This window comes from Ochlerotatus camptorhynchus, unplaced genomic scaffold (genome assembly GCF_037179485.1).
Source record: "Ochlerotatus camptorhynchus isolate MF236.1 unplaced genomic scaffold, CSIRO-AGI_Acam_v1.1 ptg000082l, whole genome shotgun sequence".
NCBI lineage: Eukaryota > Metazoa > Arthropoda > Insecta > Diptera > Culicidae > Ochlerotatus > Ochlerotatus camptorhynchus.
In genome coordinates, this window is record NW_027040572.1 from 1,184,906 (window position 1) to 1,204,572 (window position 19,667).

Consider the following 19,667-nt stretch of genomic DNA (forward strand, 5'->3'; position numbering starts at 1 on the left):
TATACCATCAAAACACTTTATATAGCTTACGTGAGATCAATTCTCGAATATTGCAGTGCGGTTTGGGCTCCATATCATGAAACTTATATAAATCGTATAGAATCAGATCAAAAACAGTTTTTGTTATTTGCTCTTAGGAAACTAGGCTTTTCCCCTTCCTTCTTATGAGTCCCGTTGCATGTTGATAAACATTGAAACACTTAAGAAACGAAGAGAAATTTTCATGATTTCCTTTGTCAATGATATTATCTCACAACGCGTAAATTCAGAAAAAAATATAAGCAAGATTAAATTTTTACGTACCATCACGCATGTTAAGAACTCGAAATGTATTTCAGCTGTCACCTCACAGAACGAATTATGGTAAAAATGGACCAATTAAAAGAATAATGAGAGTGTATAATAATTTTTGTGAGCATATAGATCTAACGATGTCTAAAGATACAGTAAGGAGAACACTAACTGCTAGGATTTCATCTCGTTAAGTTTAAAACAATTTTTATTTTTTAGATATTTGTATATGCAGTCTACATTTACTGACAATTTCAAATAAAACGTATGTTTTAAAATAGCATGTAAGGCAACAGCACTATTGTAAAAAGGTCTACACTGATTGACGACAAATAAATAAATAAATCAAAGACGTGACATTTGGTGGCATGTATATAAGCATTATGTTGGGATTGCTTATGATGGGCGGATGCAACGGAGCGTTATCAAAGAGCAGCAAAGCCTTGAAGCCAATGTTCTTGGCTGCGCAAAACTCCTCTAACTGTAGTGAGAAGCAGTCGTTTATCCAGTCATCAAATAATTATCGGGTCATCCAACCTTTCTTATTGCCACGACAATGCCCAAGGAGATTTACTAGGGTATTTGACAGTTTTATTGAACCGAAGGCCTCCATCTTGGATGTCAAAACGGCATCTGGCATCGGTTTTCGGCCTCTACACGTCGATACCCATATTGTAGAATATTTGACAGTTTTTCTTGAAGCGATGGCCTCCATCTTGGATTTCAAAACGGCATCTGGCACCGGTTTTCGGCCTCTACACGTCATCCCCTTTCCGGAAATACCCATATTGTAGGGGTTTCGACAGTTTTTTTTTGAACCGATGGCCGCCATCTTGGATTCTAAAATGTAGCCTGGAATCGATTTCCGGCCTCTACACGTCGTCCCCTTTCCGAAAATACCCATATTGTAGGGTATTTGACAGTTTTTGCAACACAGAAACCACCATCAAGATAGTGCTATAACATGTTATAAATCTGTAACCATCAGCAGCGAGTCATTCAAACAGTTTTTAACATCTTGGTAGGAAGCTGACGTTGGTTCGAGTTTGTCTTTCTGGACGCCTTGAATACATTTTTTTATTTGCGGAGTAATTTCGATTGCTCTCTGAACAGCAGCACTATTTTCCAACCATCGGTGACCGCAAAATTTTAGCGGGAATATGGTAGATCCAGAATACATCGTGATAAACGCTCGTCTTGCTGGTACATCTTTGAAGATATTGTAGATACCACGCAAATATTTGACAACATCCCAACTGATACTGCGAACACTATCCTTGAATGCATTATGCACAATATATGCAGCCCACAGCTTCCCACATCTATCAGCTTTTAGCCGCCTTTTTGTACCTGTAGCTTCAATTCACATTGGGCCCATCCATGGACACTTGCACCAACTTGTTCGAAGAGATACCGGCAAGGGTGTCCATAAACGCAGCGAGTAGATCTGATGCCCGGGATCTTCCCAAAAACTTTGATGATGCACTGATAAAATTTCAAAGATTGTTTTTATGTATCCCACACATGACTTTTTTCAATGTGATCAACATTGTTTTTTCCCTGACTTACACTAAAATTCTCTGACATTCCCTGACTTTCCAGATCATAAATAGAATTCCCTGACATTCCCTGACTTTCCAGGTTTTCCCAGGTAGTCAACACCCTGTAAATGTATATCGCACAACCAGTAAAATTTTCAAAACTCCGGGAATATCCGAAAAATTGCAAATTGCTATATACTGGCCATGATGTATAACGTAATCAAAAGGAAATTATTCAAATCGCCTTAAAAGCTCTTCATAGGAAATTCCGTTGAAGGATTCGATATAATTAGAGGAATTCATTATATGTTAATGATATGTTCCACGACAAAAATGAAATTATTTCAAATCAAACCGAATTCGAAATTCTGAGGCACAATATAAATGTCACTATTAATTACTTATTTAATATTTAAAAGTCACTTTTCGTAATTTTAGCCACTAAAATCACTATTACTTTATTTGATTAGCACTACCAGCCCTGCACTGCAATTTGTAAGTTCAATCTTTTTTTGTTATTCCTTGGCGTTAACCTTTCTTTTTCCTTCCTTCCTTCCTTTGTTTTCCATGCTGAGCACCAATGCTACCGACGCCAGGGAGGCAGCTCCAACACCTATACCCTACCAATCGACCCATCGACTCATGAACCGAGGAGCAACGGTTTTACTTCAAATCCGAAGGAAGGCGTGATCAGAGATGTTATGCCTCAGAATATTTCGGCGGCGCCGACTGGGATTGAACCCAGGCCTGCTGGGGTGAGAAGTAATCACGCTAACCACTACACCACCGGCGCCGCTCCATGGTTTTATTTTGTGATACAAAAAAATTAGTTTTAAAAATCCTCTAATTTGAGGACCACCCTGACGTTTGCAAACACCAAAAGAAGGGACTTGTTTGTGCAAACGTCCACTACGTGTGGTACTACCCTACCAGCTGTGCATTGTATTGTGTCCTATACATTATCAATAAATAATAGTAGCTCTACCTCCGCCATGGCAGGACGGTCAGTAATTCGATCGTGTTTTATTATGTCTAACCATCCGTAATACACAACGCAGGGAAGTTCTGCCTTTGCGCGATCATAATGATCCTGGTCACGGCACCATTATGATCGCGCACGGGCAGAACTTCCCTACGTTGTGTATTACGGATGGTTAGACATAATAAAACACGATCGAATTACTGACCGTCCTGCGCCTGCCATGGCGGAGGTAGAGCTACTATTATTTATTGATAATGTATAGGACACAATACAATGCACAGCTGGTAGGGTAGTACCACACGTAGTGGACGTTTGCACAAACAGGACTTTTTAAGCACATCCGAACTATAACTTTGCTGAAGAATGTTGATTTATTCAAACAAAAAAGTTAGATTTTTGATCATAATGATAGTAAGAACCACCCTAGAATTCATTGTCATAAAAATAAGGGCCTAACTATAAGGAACAACTTTGTAGAAGAGACTTTAAGTCTAAAGGTTCAATTTCAGGCTCAAAACATATCCTTCCACCTAAATATGCATTCTGGACCACTGTGCATCGCTACCGACGCCAGGGAGGCTGCTCCCACACCTGACCCCTACCCTATCGATCCATCAAATCAAGGCCAGAGATTTGATGCATCAGAAAATCCCGACGGCGCCGACTGAAATTGAACCCAGGCCTTTTTGGCGTGAGAGGCAATCACGCTAACCACTACACCACTGGCGCCGCTGTAGTACAAACTTAGTTTTAGAGTATAATCAAATTCCCGGTTATTTCCGGGTTTTCCCGATTCATTTGGATCCCCCCGGTTGAATCCCCGGTTTTCACGGTTAAGTGGCCATTAGACTGATGCAAATTTTGACATTTTCGCTCCACAGTGCTCAAACGGTTCCAAATCGGGTCCTGATTAGTCTCCCAAAATTTGAACTCATTTGAAAAGAAACTGACTTGGCACAAACCATTTGAAGTTTATATGGAAATTACTATGGGAAATCCAAACTTTTTGTTCATTGTCTTCTTACCTTTTTCCATATGGCACTATTCAAAAATTCAAAAGCTATACTTATGGAAAATTTTCTCAGCTTCAACTTAGCAGAATATAGTTGTTGAGCCAAACGTCAAATAAAATAGTTACTAATTGTTTATGAGATTGATAATCTTATGCCATGATCAAGCAGCTGTTTTGTGAGCAACACTGTATCTTGCAGTGTGACATAGCAGCCATGATTTTTGTGCTCTATTCCAAGCGCCAGAAACACCAATGTTGCCTGCTGAACAGTTGATTGAGCATAATCGTAAGACATTAGTGGCTTGAATTATTTATAACTTTTGATGCTTACATTATATTGCAAAGTGATTCAGTACAAAGTTGTAGCTGAGAAAATTTTCTACGAGCTCAGTTATCTTTGTTTAAAGCAGAGCGATATGGTAAATTGTTAGATGGATATAAACAAAACATTTGGTTTTCCTATAGTAATTTCCATATAAACTTCAAATGGTTTGTGCCAAGTCAGTTTCTTTTCAAATGAGTTAAATTTTTTTGAGACTAATCAGGACCCGATTTGGAACCGTTTGAGCACTATGGAGCGAAAAGGTCAAAATTTGCATCAGTCTAGTGGCCATCTTGTGAACTGTATACACATTTAGCATTTTTTGTTGAAAACTTTGGACAAATGGCCGAAAATTTTCATAATGGTTGTGGTTAATGTCACCGGTTTCAAACAAACTTCACCAAAATGCTTAAAATTCCCTAGTCCTTCATCGAGCCATATCTCATAAACCATATTTTCAAGTATTTTCGGAGCACATCAGGTAGATAGATTTTACAGTATGCGCAAGGAATTTCCGGTGCAAACCAACAAATCCCGCGCGGTATGAAAAAGGGCACTTTTTGATCATTAGGACACCTTCCAATAATCTAGCTCTATACTGTAGTTTGAATAAAACAAACAAAAATCTGTTTACTTCTACATTAAAAAACCTGATGTGTCAAACGCACATTGACCTTGTTTGGTTGCAGCGTAATATCTATTCAAAATTATAATTTCTAAAAAAAATCAATGGTTGGAGCCCAGAGGGAACCAGGTACTTTAAAGCAAACTCAAAGAAGTCATTTTCTTAGAATATATAAATAGGCTTGGAAATTTTGGGTGGAATCAGCGACATCGATCACAATTTTGTATACACTTGAGCTGGAATGACACATTAGGAATAAACTACACAAAACTTCCGTAAATGAATTCTTGAACCATTTTCCGAACTCGTATGGAATCCGTGATTCAATAAGTTTAAAAAGTCCATTAATGGTTGCTTTACAGTACTTTTATTAAAACTTTAAAGCTACACCATAAGATGGTTACATTTCTCCAGTTGAAATCTTCCTCTTGATGTAGCCCATCAGCACCCACACAGTGGAAACAGACACGGAATCAGCGCATTTCTTCCATTTTGCCCGCATTTGCTGGATGTCTTTGACTGCCCCGCCGCTTCGTCAAAGTCTTTGAAATTGCTAGTATTTTTCGATTTGTCGGAATTCCCGATAATTCGGAAGATTCATTAGCTTGGGGACAAAATCGATCTTGTTGGCAGCATACCACTCCCGAACCACCTTGAAGTAATGGCAGCGGGTCAAATCGGGCCAAAAGATGACTTTGGCGCTATGCTTGCGGATAAACGGCAATACACGCTTGTTCAGGCATTCTTCGATGTAAACTTAGGATGTCATCATCCAAATCGCTTGCCAAATCATGGCCTTCTTCGCGAACTTGTCGGCAAACACGAACTTGAATCTTCCCGGCACATCCCCGCGATGTAAAACTTTTGGCCGGGAAGCTGCTTAATATCGTTTGACGTATTTTTCGTCATCGATCAAAGTGCAGCCCTTGTGTTTCGTCAAAACACGGTCGTACAAGAGCTTTGCACGCTTTTTTAACCACGGGATTCTGCTTCATGTGCCGGTTCGGATGTTTACTGGCTTTGTACGACTTGTATCCTTCCCTGGCAAGGATGTTCTGCACCGTTTGAAAGTTGGCGTTGTACCTTCTGGCCACATCTCGGATCGAACGACCGGGGTTGGCTTTAACGCACCTCAACATCTTGCTGCGCAGCTGACGATTCCTGGTTCCAGTTTTTTCGTAGGTCCACTGATTCTTTCCACACACAGGTTTTGAGCACTCGACAAATTGTTGTTTTCGGCATCTTCAGTACTTTAGCCAGCTTGGAACGTTATTTTGACGTTATTTCTGAACGCGATCGATTGCTTTGAACAAACTTGCACCAGTAGAAGTGTAAACAAACCACTGTCAAAGATATTCAATTCCCAACACTAGAGGCGTGTTAGTGGCATGCGAGGGGCGTACCAATTTACTTTTAAGTCATTATTATCGAAAAAAAACCTAACCGCCGAAAACAATTCTCGACACTCTCGTTCTCCAAAATCCCACAGTGTGCGCAAGACTTTCTGGTTGTACCTTTTCCCGACACTACCGTTTTGCATGTATATATGTATGAGCAAACGAACCGAGCCAACACACGACGTGTGGCGATGAGTCGGAAAATTCTTCGAGCAAGCAAGACAACACCGCTCAATTTTCCTCGCTTCTCTTCAGACCGTCTCTCTCCCACCAGTAGTTTGTTTTCAACGCTGCTCGTTGTTTGTGCCCTTTCTTCCGTGCCTTCCCTACCTCAAGACAGAATTTTCGGTGGGTGGTTTTTGAAGACGGTCGCCTGGGATCAACATCAGCCAGTGCAAAAATTAAATCCATATGCGACGCTGGTTGAACCAACAGCTGAAATTCCTCAAATTGTTTTTCCTCGACGCTCTCGCTCTAGCTCACATGTTCCGAGGGGGGTTTGAAACATAGCAAAGGATCGCGCTGCTTGCCCTGCTGTTTGAGTGGGAGGGAAACGAAAGAGTCGCGCTGCACTATTAATAAACACGTTCTGCTGGCGGTGCGGTTGGACATGGCTCTCGCTCTCAACTGCGAGTTTTTCTTCAATGTGGTTCGCTTCGGCCGGTGAGCAATATCTTGTGAAAAAGCGCACAGGAATGTGACTTTATTGGGGTGCGGTTTTGCACTATTTTCCTGATGGTTGTCGGTACTTCACAAATCAAGACGAATGAAGTTCGATGGTATTTATGACAGCGAGAGCGCGCGAGAGAAAGAGGCAGAGAGTGGGACTGCACGCTGCTGTTGCTTTTCGATCGGTTGGATTGAGGTTAAAAATGCATCATGCGATTCGAATTGAGCTTCCTCTGGCAGGGCGCAAGGAATTTCGACTGTAGGAGGATTGCTGCAGCATCAAGTCATATGATTGAATGTTTATTTAGATTTTCGAAGGTGTTTATAATTAATTTTCGATGAATTCACGCTTCCCACAACTGCCATTTTTTGGCGAAGGCATTCGATGCAGATGATTTGCAAACCATTAGCTGCCGGACGTCATACAATGTTGAAGATTCGGACAACTGGCCGCTGAAGAACAAATGCAGCGTTTCATATTTGAACAGCACTTACAAAGCACACGCGAGCCACGGACGGTGATGACTTGAGCCCGAAGTACGTCTGACCTAAATGACCTAACTCGGATATCATGTGACTCTGTATATAAGCGGGATGAAAAAATCAAACCTGTCTCAGGTGGCACATGGATCCGTCTGTCTTCACCGCGGATGCTATCTGTGGCGCGCAGAAAAAACCTACAAGATCATCGTTCCCGAAAACGGACAACCGACCAGCTGACAAAAACATGACTCAAAAGCATACCGACTGCTACCGGTTGGTTGAATGGTACAATTTGGAGCAGACCGTTCAGCCGATTCCCGCGCAGCCCACGGACACATATTATTAGAGAAGAATGCTGGCGGATTTTTTTTAGGTTAGAAAACCATTATCCTCCCCCGGCAAAGTAAACATCCACTGTGTTTCTGTGTTACATAATGGACCTCTAAGGGGTTCCATTCAGTAAAAATTTCTGGCAGCAGTGATCAACCCACCCAAAATCCCGAGCGATCTAGGTGGAGGACAGTTTGCTTAACCCGATAATTTTAGGAACTCCTGATCTTTACCGAACGGATAACCAGAACATTTCACCTCATCAAATAACTTGTTTCTATTGTTACCTCCCGAAAAAAAATATTTTAAATAAACAAAACACAAATCTGACTTCTGGTGGCGAATTTTCGTTTTCCATTCTCCGTTAATGACCATTTCATTTATGGCTGTGGGTGATTCAAATATGACGTCTACTCTTGAGGGGAGGGCGAGGGGGTTCTAGAACTTGTAACAGTACGTGTAATATGTATGGGAAAATCGTGACACTCGAAGGGGAGGGGGTAAAAAAATAGGAAATTTTGTGGATGTCATATTTGAATCGCCCCATGTATATTTTTACGTTGCGTAAACGCTTCCCACCACCGCCCGGTGACTCTTTTTTTATTTCGATCTAAAAATACGGAAGAAATGAGTAGGTAATGGATGGATGGTATGGTTAATAATAGAGATTGTATTCTAAAATTGTTGTCTCAACTGGCGTAGAGTGCCGGATTAGTTAATTGTAAAGAATGTTACTTATTGTGATACAATTTGATTCAGGGTGTGCTTAATGCATGAAGCATTGAGCTCATGTTTTGAACGTGATGAGGAAATTATAAAATACCTAGAACGGAGTACTGATGACAATGAAATTTTCCCGAGGAAGAGGAATCAGAATTATGCGTATGGTAAGTTGGTTGATGGAATAAAAATTATGATTTGTTAGTATTGACGAATTGCACGCCAGCTCGACCAATGCACACTGGGGACAAAATCGAAACAATGTGTTAAAATTCAATAACTTCGGTGCTCGCTGGAACAAGAGACTAAAAAATAGTCATTCTTATAGAAAAAAAACTCAGGAATCGATTGGAGTAGGTTTCATCTTGGGCACGATAGGGTAAGTTGGGGTTTTCACAGTTTTGCCCTAAAATCTCCTATTTTGCATGATTTGAATGCTGTATCTCAAGATACCGATGATATAGACGGATGATTTCTTGGGCAAAGTTAATCAGAAAATCAAGGACTGTTGGATGATAGACAGAACAATTCGGAATTCCTGCACTAGGTGGCGCTAGTGACTATTGAAAGTGAATATATTTGTGCTGCTGTATCTTAAGATCCTGACTATTTAGACGGATGATTTCTTCGGCAAAGTTGATCAGGAGGTCAAGGACTGTTGGATGATGGACAGAACAATTCGGAATTCCTCCGCTAGGTGGCACTAGTGAGCATTCGAAGTGAATATATTTGTGCTGCTGTATCTCAAGATCCTGACTATTTAGACGGATGATTTCTTCGGCAAAGTTGATCAGGAGGCCAAGGATTGTTGGATGATGGACAGAACAATTCGGAATTCTTCCACTAGGTGGCGCTAGTGATTATTGAAAGCGAATATATTTGTGCTGCTGTATCTCAATATCCTAACTATTTAGACGGATGATTTCGTCAGTTATCATGTGCCACATCAAATGACGTGAGAATTTTCAAATAAGATCATTGGTAGTCATATTGAGTGTAAATAGGGTCAGACCATAGGTGAATAAATTGGGATTTTTCCTATGCATATAAGCAAGTTTGGTCTCTTAATATCCATTAAAATATAAACTACAGTAATGACCTGATTTTATCAGTCCCTTCACGCATTATTCTTTTAATGTTCAGTAATTTCCTATATCCATAATTCGAAATCTTTTCCATTAATCTTCTTGATCGATGTTTAGGATAAACTTTGGTGCAATAAAACCCTTGAAATAGCGCATGGGTTTCGTAGAATATTGGAAAATATTTTTAAAAAGGGGGCTGATAAAATCGGGTCATTATTGTATATATTATATCTTTACAAAAAATTCCACCGGCTGGAGCGGGAATCGAACCCTCACTCCATGGCACACGCAAAATAGCTGTTAGACGGGTGACGCCGCTAACCACTCAACCACGAAGACCACTTTGACCCGAAAATGTGAAATTTCGTCATAGAAACCCAATCGAAAAGAATTTTTTTTTTGTTTACTCTTGTTTCTTGCGTGACAGTAGCTCAGTGTAGTGCAGTTCTTACGTGGTGTTAAGTGTGTTCCACTGAATTTCATTAAGCAAAATGCTGTCAAATAAAAATATCGTTGAGGAATATTTTGCGTCTGGTCGAGATAAAAACCTTTTACTTGACTTTGTGTCTAGGGCACTGTCGAAAGCACCTACGGATGTTGCGCAAGGTGTTAAAAACTGGATTGGTCAATTTAATCGGCGATGGTCAAAAACTCACAGTAAGGATCGGTTCTTTAAGAAGAATGCAGAATGGCTTGAAAGCATATTCGAGGTAAGAATCTCTGGGCGTGCTTAATTTTAGAAAGCAGCAGAAATTAACGAAGAAACGTTTTTAATACGATACCGTCGAACATTAAAAAAAATAACAGTTCGGAAAAATTGTACCTGTTGAGCGAACTGCTAAATTTTTAAAAAAACAACGGATTCCAAACCAATTTAAATTGAACTTGAATGAAAATTAGTAAAAGCGTGGAAATGCGATAATGTAAAGCAAGACATCCCAACAAACATTGACAGTTGAATAAGAGCTTCTTCAGGAAAAATTATGCTTTTTCAACTAAAAACTAGCTTATTCAGCTTTTAATCAGCTCAAATTGTTTGTTGGGATACTACTGATGAAATCTGTTTTTGTTCTTGTTACTAAATAATCAATAGCATCAACCGCGATAAGAAGAAGATTTGTCTTTGATATTTGTATGAATATTTTAGAAAAATCCTAAACAAAAACTACAGACTCTAAATTTTACGAAAAAATGCTTGAATATAATTCATCATCAATTATTTTATCAGGTTGAAGACCAACCCTCAGGATCCAGGCGGGTCCATTCAAGGAAACCCAAAGATTCCTCGTCACAATCATCTCCTATTTCACCTCCTTTTGCCACTCCGAATTTGGATACCAGTTCCAACAGTCAGCGAACACCGTCAACCCTAAAGCCTCGAGGTCGAAAGCGCAAGGAGTTTAGCCAATTGACAAGATTTTCGAAATACAGACGCAGTATCGGACTTTTCAAAGAACAAGGTCTTGATAACTTGCTGTATTCAGCCAAAATTGCAGCCATAAAGGCTGCTAATCCAGCAACTGCTCAAATCTTACAGCACTTGTTGAGCGGCGGTGAGGTTTGGGCAAAAGAGACCATCGAATCCGTTGACTCTGTTCGTGGAACATCTCTGTGTTCGGAGGAGTCATCTTTGGCGATAAAATCAAAACTTGGGTAAAGTAAAACCAAATATGGAGAGCTGGCTCGATTCACTAAGAAGCATCTAGGTATGACAGTTTAATTAACGTATATATAAAAGAAATACTTAGTAGAACATTTTTTTGTTTAAAATAGGTCAAGTTTCTAAATCTTTGATCAATTTTAGAGATGTGCATTGTTATTAGTCCCTTCATATTGTCCCATTTAGGTATTGCAATTTTGCAGCCCTGGAAAAAAGTAGCTGAATTTAGAAACGCCATAATTCCACCGTTCTCAACTCCAAACCGAGAAAAGGGATACTTATCATCAAGCGTTTTAATCCGTGATATGGTTATATGCGATTTGACACGGATTCTACAACTGGATGATGTAGCAGACAGGATTTCAAAGTTAAACCAGAAAGTGTTGACTTGTAAATTGCATGTCACGGCTGGTCCGGACTCTGCTACAGGTTTTACGCACTACAACCAGACTGGCTTTTTAAAATAGGATGATTCTCTTCTCTCCGAGCATTTATGAGCCTGTTGTTAGTATCCGAAAGAGGAGAGGATATTTGGCGGAACCCGAATCCCCAGTCAGATTCGTTCTGCAGAATACGCTCTATGAATTGGACTAAAGAGACCAACTCGCTTACCAAGTCCATGTTTGAGCAGTTTTTTGCAGAGGTTGATTCCTTGAATCTGGATCCGGTGGAAGTAATTTCTGGTGATGTACGTGTGTGCGTTTATATTTCGGCAATGTATACAATGATAGATGGGAAAGCGGCCAATGCAATTGTAGGGAATCAGGATACACATGTATGTCCGCTTTGTGTTCCGAATGCTGATCCCCATATTGGTCCATCGTTTTTTCATTCACGTCTCAACGCCGTTGAATGGTTGATCAAAAATGCAGCGAAAAAATCCGTTCCTGACCACCCGGCATACACGAATCCCCTAGTTAAAAAGAAAGCCCGTGGAATAGCTGATGAACTAGAACGTGAGTATGGCATGAACATCAACCGTCCTAAGATTGGTGGGTCCGGAAGCTGCAATAACGGCAATATGGCCCGCCGTTTATTGGCAGAACCCGGAAAATTTGCAAAAATCATCGGCGTACACAAGGACCTGGTGGAAAATCTGCGGCTCATCAGTTGCCTGGCGCTTTCTTCTAGAGTATTGGATCCTACCAAAGTTATGGAGTTGTATAACACTCTTGAAAAGCAGATTTTCAATGAATTCCCATACCTAATGAAATTGCCGCCATCCATACATAAGTACATGCATCTAGCAAATTTCATTGAAAAATTGGTAAGCTTAGATTTAATAGTATATCGAAACACAATCATAAATGTTTTGTTTTCTTTTCCTTCAATTGAAACATCCAGCCTTATACCATGAAGTTTGTTGACGAGCAGTCCGGTGAACGTTGCCATAAGGTTTATAAATTCATTCGGCCACATCTAGCTCGGAAAACGTCTCCGGAAGAAAATTTGACCGACATGATGACCGAAGCTTTGACTAGGTCTGACCCAAAGCTTGTTTTTTAAGCAGAGCAGACAATCGAGAAGTACTGATGCCAGGTTCGAAGAGAGGCTGGACGAATACACCTTGAAACAAGATGACAGCGATGAAAACCATGGAAAAGCGGATGACTCCGGTGAACTCATCGAAGAGAGTGACGAAGAAGATGATGACCCCGGTGAACTTAACGAGAGCGATGAAGAAGATATTTGCATGTGTTCCGTTGGATAAGTACCACCGATGTGTCCCTGTGGCTCACACACACACACACACACACACACACACACACACACACACACACACACACACACACACACACATATATATACACACACACACACACACACACACACACACACAATGAAGAATACATGAACATATAGTAGCACAAACATATTCATTTCAAATGGTCACTAGCGCCATCTAGCGAGAGAATTCCGGATTGTACCTTGACCTCCTTATCAACTTTGCCGTAGAAATCATCCGTATAAAAAGTCAGGATCTTGAGATACAGCAGCACAAACATATTCACTTCAAATGCTCACTAGCGTCACCTAGTGGAGGAATTTCGAATTGTTCTGTCCATCATCCAACAGTCCTCGACCTCGTGATCAACTTTGCCGAATAAATCATCCGTCTAAATAGTTAGGATCTTGAGATACAGCAGCACAAATATATTCACTTTCAATAATCACTAGCGCCACCTAGTGGAAGAATTCCGAATTGTTCTGTCCATCATCCAATAATCCTTGACCCCCTGATCAACTTTATCGAAGAAATCATTCGTCTAAATAGTCAGGATCTTGAGATACAACAGCGCAAACATATTCACTTCGAATGCTCACTAGTGCCACCTAGCGGAGGAATTCCGAATTGTTCTGTCCATCATCCAACAATCCTTGACCTCCTGATCAACTTTGCCGAAGAAATCATCCGTCTAAATAGTCAGGATCTTGAGATACAGCAGCACAAACATATACACTTCGAATGCTCACTAGCGCCACCTAGCGCAGGAATTCCGAATTGTTCTGTCCATCATCCAACAGTCCTTGATCTCCTGATTAACTTTGCGCAAGAAATTATCCGTCTATATCATCGGTATCTTGAGATACAGCATTCAAATCATGCAAAATAGGAGATTTTAGGGCAAAACTGTGAAAAACCCCAATTTACCCTATCGTGCCCAAGATGAAACCTACTCCAATCGATTCCTGAGACTTCTTTCTATAAGAATGACTATTTTTTAGTCTCTTGTTCCAGCGAGCACCGAAGTTATTGAATTTTAACACATTGTTTCGATTTTGTCCCCAGTGTGCAATGGTGGGCAGCACCCTCTCAGATTCCAATAAATCTTTGTGGGATTGAGTACATCGACTATTTAAGTAACTCTGCATACTTTTTTTTTCTTTCAAAGTTTCTAAGCAACATGTACATAAATCTGCAAAAAAAGGTTGTCTTCCATTTAATGCCACTTGATTAACTTGATTAAATGGAAGATAACCTTTTTTTGCTGTTTTATTTAAGCATTCCGCTAACAACACAATTTCATTACTTCAACATGTACATATTAAAATCGTGGACAATGTAACTCAACGGCTACAAATGTGCTATAGTAGCGCTTCTCAATCTTTGGGTTGACCCACCATGTCCCACTAGTTTAATGATTATTATTGGTGTTGGCAGTCATTTTCACGTTGTTTATAAAATGTAATGCTTCATTTGACGTTTTAAAAGGAAGTCTAGGCCGTGTATAAGATTTGAGGCCATTTGGGTAATTTATATCTTTTAAATAATTTAAGCCACAAGAACCCTCTTCTAATTACAGACTTCAGTAATAACCCGATTTTCTGAGCCCCCTTTGTGAAATTCTTTTGTAATGTTCTACGAAACCCATGCGCTTAAAAGTCTTATTGCACCAACGTATTCCTTATACATCTTAAAGATGAATGAGAAAGATTGTGAATTACGGTTATGTGAAATTATTGAAAGATAAAAGTCTGATGCGTGGAGGGGCTGACAAAATCGGGTCATTATTGTATAACTATAAATAACTATAACTATAAGAGAGTCAGCAATTAACAAAAAATGTGACTCCACTCTACAAACGCGTTAAGATATCCTGATGAATTTGGGAGTCTAAGTGGAATACCTGTATTTTACGATCAAAATGTGTGCAAACTGCTATAGCCGCTACTTTTTTTTAATTCAGGTCTTTAGCATTAAATCCACGACTTAAAATGTTTATAATTGAATTAAAATAGACCATTTACCAACATTTTAAAAATATTTTGAACAATGGAGTAAAATGGACAGGTATGTGGTAGAAAGCCTTGTAAATGTGATAACATGAACTGTTACTTCTATTTTGTGGATTTCATGCATAAATATCAATGTGATCCATGTTTTCAGTAAAATTTAGCAACACAATTGTAAAAATGGACCGCTTAATATCTAATGAATGAGAATTGAAATTGTAAGAATCACCCATACCCATATTGCAAATGATCCATAAAACTTTCAGCAATGAACCTTAAAGTAATGAAAGTGATCCATAGAAAATCAAGTTTGTGCTCTTAAAAATATAGGCATGATCCATAAATTAGACATTTACTGTTCATGTTCACTTTGAAAATATGTTCCATTACTACGTAGCTACTTAGATTTACTGACATACCCGTGTTTTTTTAGTTAAAAGTGCAAAGCGACGGGTAAGCATCTAGAATTAGCTTCCAAAAAAAGCTTCTATAATAATCTCTTTAACACTCTGAGTACGATGCCTCTGGTCAAATGTATAACGGCAAACTTGTAATGTTTGAAAAATCATAGCTCAGCTATTTATTTACGAATTTCATATCTATGTGCGCCACTAGACACTAAAGACTTTAAAGATTTATTCGGTATGAATAGGTTTTAAATCTATTGATAAATGCTGAGTAATGGCACCATATCCAATCCCAATATCCTCGAGGTGCCCATTTTACCCCACGTATTAACCCCTGCAATAAATCATTGTTGAAACTTGAATAATATTAAGTGAGCTGTTTTGCATAGACAACTACAATTTGACAGCTCTACACTAACTCCCCGATTTATGCGACGAGGGGTGCCGGTCACCCATCGCAATTTATCAGCTGTGCTTCATCCGATTTAACCTAATTTTTTTTGTATGTGATTAGCTCAATCGCATAAAGCACAGCTGAAAAAATTGCGGTGGTTGACTAACAACACCGACCGCCTAAATCGGAGGATACCTGTAACCAGGGCTGGAAAGCACCTCAGAGCGTTAGCAAAGCAACTTTGTGCATGCATCTCACAACACTCGACAAAGAGTGTGTGGTTCTTCCATGTGCTTCGCACACTCTTTTCCAACTAATCTGTGAGAAAGCGATCCACACAATGAGCGGTACACTCCGTGCGGCGCAGGGAGCGAATATTATACAACAAGCGCTAATGTCTTCTTTGAATTCTTTGCAGACTTTGCTTACCACGAATGCATGCATACACTCAAAAAATTCCAGACGTTTGATCGAAGTGTTTAGACACTTGATATTTTAAATGCACAATCACATTTACTTTAAGTGTATTTCACGTTGGTTCAATGTGTTATACACGTTAATTTATAATGTTTCAAATTTTGAAATGTTGAAAATCTTTCACTATCTATTCAAGTGTATTGCACATTGAATCACACTACTGTTCAAAACAGATGGATTTAAAGTGTTTTGCATTTCAATGCGATGTGAATTGCTTACTCAGAAAGGTAAACATCGAAAATAAGAGTTGTGACTTTATCCTATCAACCCGCCTCATATATGAGAACAACCGTGGCACAGTGAGATCGAACGAAGACTCCGGCAGCAGCACACCCCAACAGTCCATGATCGAATCCCAAATCAGACCCATTAAGAAGATATGTGAAAGCTCCGGCCTCTGGCAGTTTTGTTTACATAGGTATTTGTCGATTCATTTTTAGAGTCGGTAAAGTAGAAGTCAATAAAGCAGAATATTGTAAAATATTGAACTATTATGTGTTAAGCTATTGATATCACCAAATGAGGCACATAGAATCCAAGTGTGTTACAATTCAAATCCATAGTGCTCAGGCATGATTCATATAATAAGATTCACACATGAAATGTATGTGTTTCACAATAAGCGCAAAATTAAGTGTGAGACACATGATGATGACGTGTGGAATTTTTTGAGTGTAGGAGATGACGAAGGGCATAACGAAGAAGAATTATGTATTTTTGCTGGATTTTCACATACACTGAGTGGCGCTCTTTGCATCGGAGTCGTCGGAGCGATGGCTACACATTGAGCTTTCGTTATTTCTGGGTGTGTGTCTGTCTTCTTTTCTCCGCTGCATTCACTTGCGCAGGGTGAAAGACTAGCAAACTTTGTGTTTGCTTGATTCTCACTTTGTTTAAAAAAAAATCAGTACATTGCGCGCATTGAGTGATTAGATGACAGCCCTGCCTGTAACATTATAGGTGTAGGAGGGAGCTATATAAAAATACGGTACAAAGGGGGTTGAGTATCAACTTGTTAAAAAATGCTACGTAATTTAAACATGCTCCCTTAGTGTTTTGGTTTTGCTATTTTGGATGTTTAGGATTGTTGTCTGCTGGAAAGGTTTTTATGCAACTTGGACCTGGTGTAATAAAAGAACATTGCTTTATTTTTTTTTTATTAAAATGATAATACATTCTTTAAAAAAAAAATCCTAAAAAATTAAGTAACAAATCATTAAAAAAATATATATTAATTTTGGTTTGACTTCAGTTTCCAATAGATTTCATTACAGCCAATTCTCTTGTACAAAGCTAGATACAAGGATAGATAATGTCAAACGTTGAAAGGGCTGATTCTTCAGCACAATCAATGAGTTTATCAAACATTTGTACTGCTTCTGCATTACTGGTAGCTACCGGATTTGATAGTTCACTTATCTCGGGAAGATGAGATTCATTTTGATCTGGTTCTTCAAGCTGTTCTAATTCACCGTTGATCGCTGACTGGTCATAGTCATCTAGCACAAGTTTAAGGATTCATCCGTGTATACTTTGCTAGTATACCATTATTGCACATTGTGGGTGATCATGGTGTTTTTACAATCATTATTCCTGCCCATTAGTTGCACTAACGGAATATCATCTTCGTGTAGAAATTTTCCATCCATCACTTGTTCGATTTACTTCCACGACTGCTGAATAACGTGTAATTCAGGCCAGGCTTCGTGTATTCAAAAACATACTTCCTTTAACGATATCTGCTTCAAACATTCATCTGAGTTGTCTTCGTAGTGGCATGAAGCAAGAGCAGTCCATCGGCTGGATGATTCAATGTGGTAAGACAATTTTCATTTTGGTAACATATAGAAATTCTATAATCCATATTCACTTTCCTTTGCAAACGCTGATCGAAACAAACTTTATTGCGTCACTACAAGAATGAGCGAACGAAATAAACAAATCGTTGATTTGTTTTCTGTCGATCTTGTTTTCCGTGCTGAGCACCATTGCTACCGACGAAACCAGGGAGGCAGATCCCACACCTGAACTCTACCTATCGACGCATCAATTCATGAACCGGGGACCAACGGCTTTACTTCCCTTCCGATGGAAGGCGTGATCAGAGATGTTATGCCTCTGAACATCCAGGCGGCGCCGACTGGGATTGGACCCAAGCCTGCTGGGATGTGAGGTAATCACGCTTACCACTACACCACCGGCACCGCTAAAGCCTGTGTTGTTGTCAATATCGATATTCATCTTGGTGGGGATGAATTTGAGGATAAAATGTAAAATGATTATTTACATATTACACAACTATAGCGCTACAGAACGTGTTGTGTTGGTTTTTATACTCAGATTGATGGAAAATTATTGCCTCATGCTAAATTGATGATAATATTGAGGTTTTAGCTAAGACTACAAATCAAGAAGACTGGCAACTCTGCCAAAAATCAGGAGACAGTAACGGCAACGCCTCTTCTGAGCAAAAGTGGAACCTGTGTATGATGGTGTGTGTTAATTCACGAGTGCATTCACACACACAGGTAGAAATAATTAACAGTCAATTATTGGTTTTGTTATGATTGTCGTAAAAAATTAAACGTTTCTTTCTTTGCTTTATGCTGACAACGAGTTAAAAATCCAGCTGAAATTGAACAGATACGTAAGTAAATTTGTTTTGAAGATTAAAACTATGACAATGATGCCATTCACAATGATGGTGGGACCTTCCTCGATCATTAATTTGCTATCTCAGAATTATCTTCCACTTTTCCTAAGTCCTTTAGTTATGCATTTATGGGCATTCGTATGGTTCATTAGTAAAATACATGCCCGTTCCGTATGGCTTTGGCAGCTGGCCACAACGGGGGGAGTTAAGTTGTGACGCTCGGCAACTTGGCACGGTATTCGCTGACCATTTGAATGTCACTGGCCAATCCGACACTGTTGTTATCATTCTCTAGAAGGGGTTGGTCGATTCCAAGAATTGTTGAAGCATATAGAGGATCACTATCCAGTGGTTTCATGTTCTGACAACATCTTAAATGGAAATATATTCTTCAGCAGTTTTTGAATGACGGTAGTTCACTCAACGGAGGTGGAAGCCGCCAATTCCATAAATTTATTGCTTGGTTTAAACAGGCAAAGTAAACCATATTTCGTTTCATTTTACACATTTTCCGTGTTGAGCACCATTGTTACCGACAACGCCAAGGAAGCAGCTCCCACACCTGGACTCTACCTATCGACCCATCAACTCATGAACCAGGAAACCAACGGCTTTACTTCCTTTCCGAGCTTCCCAGGGCTGAAAGTCTCCTTAATAACGATATAAAAAAAATCCTTTCCGATGGAAGGCGTGATCAGAGATGTTATGCCTCAGAACATCCCGGTGGCGCCGACTGGGATTGAGCCCAGGCCTGCTGGAATGGGAGGTTATCACGCTTACCACTACACCACCGGCCATGCTCAGAAACGATTTTTGATTGCTTCAAATTTTATAACGTTTCATGCCCGATCAAAGATTCAGATGAAGACCTATGCAATGTTGTC

General features: G+C 39.6%; 1 pseudogene; it reads left to right on the plus strand.

The window, feature by feature from the left end:
- The first annotated feature begins 11,373 nt into the window (after nt 1–11,373).
- Nucleotides 11,374–12,650, plus strand: LOC135698062 (uncharacterized; annotated as a pseudogene).
- Nucleotides 12,651–19,667: the final 7,017 nt, after the last annotated feature.